Source organism: Girardinichthys multiradiatus, chromosome 18 (genome assembly GCF_021462225.1).
Source record: "Girardinichthys multiradiatus isolate DD_20200921_A chromosome 18, DD_fGirMul_XY1, whole genome shotgun sequence".
Classification (NCBI taxonomy): Eukaryota; Metazoa; Chordata; class Actinopteri; order Cyprinodontiformes; family Goodeidae; genus Girardinichthys; species Girardinichthys multiradiatus.
Genome location: NC_061810.1, coordinates 40,311,499 through 40,317,498, shown reverse-complemented (window position 1 = coordinate 40,317,498; position 6,000 = coordinate 40,311,499).

Below are 6,000 nucleotides of genomic sequence, written 5' to 3'. Positions count from 1 at the left end.
CACACACACACACACACATCCATGGATTACTATCTTTTTGAGGACTTTGCATTGACTTTCATTGATTTTCATTCATTTCTATGGCTTAAACCTGACCCGACCCCTAACCCTTTGACCATCTTCATAGGAAGCAACTACATGGCGGCCATTTTGTGTCGAGTACTTAAACAGCATGTACTGCTGTTCTAACAACTAGACAACAGTGATTAAATTTAAAAGGCAATTTCATAGACTTTTGCATATAGGCTGTTAGCACATCAGAACCTAGAACAAATCTCTATCAGAACCAGACCCAAACTCCATCTAAACAAAGGGGAAATCTCCTTCAGAATCAGTTATGAACCCTCCATAAGAACCAGTACCAAACTCAATCAGATTCAGAAAGAAAACTCCATCAGAACCAGACCCAAACTCCATCAGAACCAAGAGGAAATCTCCATCAGAACCTGGTACAAATCTCCATCAGAACCAGTTAGGAACCCACCATCAGAACCAGGTCCAAACTCAATCAGAACCAGGAAGAAACCTCTATCAGAACCACGTCCAAAATCCATCAGAACCTAGAAAAAAATCTCCATTAGAATCAGACCCAAACTCTATCAGAACCAGAAACAAATCTCCATCAGAACCTGGTTACAATCTTCATCAGAACCATGTACAAACCTCCACCTGAACCAGGTCCAAAGTCTATCAGAACTACGTGAAAAATATGTCCAAATCTATCAGAACCAGTAAGAAAGCACTACTCTGTGACTTATGATGGTAAGACCATCTTCATAGGTCCCATGGGAGCAACAAAATAGCAGCCACTTGATGTCAGGTGTTTAAACAGCTTCTACTGCTGTTCAAATACCTGAACAAGAACGAATCATTTTAAAGGGCAATTTCATAGACTTTTGCATATAGGCTGTATTAAGCACTATAGATGGACTCAGTTAATATTAACCAACATGCTAGTCTTACTACATTAACATTTAGCTAGCCTTAGCATTTTAGCTAATTTCAGCATTTACACCGCTTTTTGCACAGTAGCAGGGGTAAATCAATGTAAGCCTTCATTGTAGTGTTAGCCAATATGCTAATGTTAGCATTTTAGCTTCTCTCTTTCGATCCTTTCTGCTTCTGTCCCTCCCTTTTCTTGTTTCTCTTTTTCTCCTTTCTGCATCTTTTTAATCCTTTCTCTTCTTTCTGCCTCCTTCTATTTCATGTGTTCTTCAGCTAATTATCACTTATTACCTTTTCACATTTTTTCAGCATCTTCTGCTTCGTTCATTCTGCAGAATGCATTCTCACGTGCTGTTTCCCAGAAACAGCAATTTTCTAGTTTATAATTCTATTGATTTCCCCCCGCCCCATCTCCCCTCTGTTCCTAATATTCCTTTTAGACTGAATTATCTCCCATTACCTTTTTCCGTCATCCAATCCCGGCACTACGTTTAATGGCGGGGAGGAGTGTGACAGCGCATGTGCAACGCAAATCGACTAACTATGTGCTCCACTAACCAGCCTGAGATCACGTGACGCCAAGTCACTGATGTAAATTTGTATTCTCATAGAAAAGAAATCGTATTCATAAACTGTTATAGCATATTGTATTCATAAAAAGTAAACAACAACTGTAAACTTGAACTTTGTGTTTGTAATTTCTTGAAGCTGTAACATTTTATTTTGTATTCTTATAGAGAAAATATACAATACCTCTTTTGGATTTTACTTATGCACAGCTATCGACTAATATATGCACACATTTCTGTCTTTACATATAAATTGTTTTTGACACCGTTCTTACCCTATAGAAACCCCCTGATTATCTCCCAGCTCCCCTTGCAAGATCCAACAACACTGGCACAAATGCGCTGAACCTAGATGCAAATGAAGCGAAAACCGCTTCCTGTCTGAAAGGCCCCTTAGACTCTGCTAAGAGCAGAGGAAACGAACTCTAAACAAACAATAGATGGTGCACAAACGTGAATATAATAGATAAACACAGTTCTATGGGCATATTGATATGGGGGGTGGCAATTTATAACAACCATAATCGATTTATGACAATAAAACATACATGGGGATCACACTCCTCAGCCTCCGTGGTAAGGCCTACGCCAGGGTATTGGAGAGGAGAGTCCGACCGATAGTCGAACCTCGGCTTCAGGAGGAACAGTGTGGTTTTCGTCCCAGCCGTGGAACACTGGACCAGCTCTATACCCTCTACAGGGTGCTCGAGGGTTCATGGGAGTTTGCCCAACCGGTTCACATGTGTTTTGTGGACCTGGAGAAGGCATTCGACTGTGTCCCTCGTGATGCCCTGTGGGGGGTGCTCCAGGAGTATGGAATCGGGGGCCCTTTATTAGGGGCCATCCGGTCCCTGTACGAGCGGAGCAGGAGTTTGGTCCGCATTGCCGGCACTAAGTCGGACCTGTTCCCAGTGCATGTTGGACTCCGGCAGGGCTGCCCTTTGTCGCCGGTCCTGTTCATAACTTTTATGGACAGGATTTCTAGATGCAGCCAAGGGCCGGAGGGGGTCTGGTTTGGGGACCAGTGGATTTCGTCTCTTCTTTTTGCGGATGACGTGGTCCTGCTGGCCCCCTCTAGCCAAGACCTACAGCATGCGCTGTGGCGGTTCGCAGCCGAGTGTGAAGCGGCTGGGATGGGGATCAGCTCCTCCAAGTCCGAGGCCATGGTACTCGACCGGAAAAGGGTGGCTTGTCCTCTTCAGGTTGGAGGGGAGTTCCTGCCTCAAGTGGAGGAGTTTAAGTATCTCGGGGTCTTGTTCACGAGTGAGGGAAGAATGGAGCGGGAGATCGACAGACGGATCGGTGCAGCTGCCACAGTAATGGGGGCGCTGTGCCGGTCCATTGTGGTGAAGAGAGAGCTGATCCGAAAAGCAAAGCTCTCAATTTACTGGTCGGTCTACGTTCCTACCCTCACCTATGGCCATGAACTTTGGGTCATGACCGAAAGAACGAGATCACGGATACAAGCGGCTGAAATGAGCTTCCTCCGTAGGGTGGCCGGGCACTCCCTTAGAGATAGGGTGAGGAGCTCGGCCATCCGAGAGGAGCTCGGAGTAGAGCCGCTGCTCCTCCACATTGAGAGGAGCCAGTTGAGGTGGCTCGGGCATCTATACCGGACTGAGGATGATTAGGACTGTGATGCTAAGTCCATGTACCGTGTCACAGGTTTTCCCAGAATATTAATTGAAACAGGTGCGGCGTGTTCATATTGAATAATGCATCGTTAATAAATGAATCTACACTATAAATTTGATATTGAAATAAAACTGGATATTTGTTTGCCTTACATTTTGACCTTTTTCATTCTGTCACTGTTTAGCTTAATCAAATAATCTGGTTTAGCTGCTGAGATTCTGGGATGGCTGGGAGGTGCTTCCTTCAGAATTTTAGACGGAGATTTCTGGGGGATTTTTCCTACTTCATCAACATGCTTTGAGACACTGAAGTAGAGCCTGACATTTTTCTGGAATCTGGATCCCATCCGGTGAATCCCATCCCACGGGAGACAGCGTTAGTAAAGATCATGTGATTGGGACGGTACAGGATAAAAAAATGAACGGGAGCAGACGGGAACGGGAGCTAACCAATAGGAGGGAAAATAAACTAGGATCAATTGTCTTTGGAAATGTAAAACTGAGACTTTGTTATAAACTTTAAGAAAAAAAATCTTGGCTCGACCCTGCCATTGTGTAGTTTTTTTCCAAGAATCATATACTATAATGCGGGTCAAACGAACTACACAACCCACAAGCCAACAGTGCTTCTGATCGACGTTTTCCACCTGTGTTCAGAATAGAGAGAGAAAACGCAGGTGAACTGGACGTGGTAAAATTGGATTTGCAACATAATGTCAGAAGTAAGGACTTATCTATTAAACTCATAGAGCTGACAGGAAAGTCGCAAATATTACCGAACAAGTATTGCGTGGGAACGTTAAAAGTATTGCGTGGGGATGCAAAAGAAAAACAATTCTGCCATGTCCCCTCACGGGCTCCGTAGAAAGGCTTCATCAAGGGAAGATATTAAATAAATATGTTGTGAAATAGAAAAAAATTGAATGTACCATTAAATGTACAATTTATTTTAATACATCATTAGATATTAAGTGTACCACTAATTACGTCATGTGGTCTTTAAAATTATACTTAATTATTCAGTGGCACATTTAATTGCATAATAGTCCATTTAATGACATAATGGTACATTTATTGTTTCTAATGATGTATTAAATAAATAAATGGTACCTTTAATTTAATGGCACATTTAATGTTACATTTCTTTCATATTACATTTACTTCACTTAAGGGACATTCACAACATTTATTTATTTAATGATGATTTTATTGTATTAATTTTGTCCAGTTTGACCCTCCCTTCTTGATGCCTGTATAGGAGGTCATGTCAGAATTTGAATCAGGTGTTCTGGAGGAGACACACATCTAAAACTTGCAGGGAAGGGGTCCCCGAGGACCAGGGCTGTGAACCATTGAGGTACAGTTTCTAAATTGTGAAGGTAATGCCTTTTTGCCCTTTTGTTCAACAAGTACAGTTCTCTTGCTAGGTGCATTTTTCTTTCGATTCAGCAACTTGAAACATAAAAGTAATGTCATTGTTCAAAGGAAACAATCACTTAATAAATGAGTGAAATACAACTATGTACATTTTGTTTATTCAACTAAGATAGGCATGGTCTGTTTCTTTGTTTGATATTTTATTATTTCTACTACAGCTAACAACAGGGACCTAACTGGTCCTTCAAACAAAGAAATTCCCAAAAGACTAAATGAAGAAAACAAAAATGGGAGTGGCACAGGAGTGGGAGTCGTTCTAAATGGGAGCAGGATGGGAGTGGGAGTCAATTTACCAGGAGTGGGATGGGACAGGATTTTTTTTTTTATGCTGGCCTGGGATTGGGATGGGACAAGACATTTTTCTGTGGGCGCAGGATGGGACAGGAGAAAAAATCTACTCCCGTGTCACCCTCTACACTGAAACTCCCAGCTTGTATAAAAACTATGATGGCTTTAAGGGAGTACTTACTTCTGCCATACACAGTTCACACTTTGGACTTGTTTAAGTATTCAGTGGCAGATGCATTTGATGCTATGTCTAGCAGGCCATGCCAATTTGAAGTTCAGTTGTGTAAACCTGTTTTAATTTTTTAAAACACATTTCAACCCTTGGAGGCATAATGTCAGTTGGACAAAGTTGCTCTACTTAACAAAATTGCTTAGTTGTTCTTCAAGTGTCATTTAAGGAACAAAGTTAAACACATTCCCTTATTTTCAATAAAAAGCAAAGTGTACTTTCAAGTGTACTTTCACCTTCAATCTAAACCAAAAGTCTAGTTTGGATATTAATCCCTTATGATTCTTGACAAAACTTGCACCATTTCCAAGTATGAGTTGATTGCTGAAGATTGCTGAAAAAATTCCTTGAAATTTGAAATTTCTGGAACAGGCAAAATGGCAACTTCTTCATCTGAGAGCTGACAGGTCAGCTGAATATCTGGGACTGACACTGTTGATGAGTGTGAGGCCCGTTCCAGTCAATCCCAGTCTTCATGAACCTCCATTAAAGAAAAAAATAATTGGTCATAATTGGTCATGTTATTAAAGTTGATTAAACACCACTGCTTAAGTTAAAAATCTAAATTTTTACTAGTAAATGCTGAGACACGTGAAAAATGGTTGAAAGACTGGATCTTTAACCTCAGCAAGATCCACCATGGTGCCTTGCTCTGTATCTAGTCCAGAGTTGCAACAGCGACTGATTCCTTTCAGTTCTAAGACCATTGGAGTTTCAACCATCTTTAAAAGAGTCGAGATTTTACTGGATTTGTGGGAAAAAGCTGCGCTGTAGAGCATAAAGGTGGACTTCACTATCTGGCTCAAGTGTTTCCTGATTTTCCAAATTGAAAACCTGATAGAAGAGGTCCAAGGCATGCTTGTAAACATCTCTCCACATGTTATAAAGATTACATTGA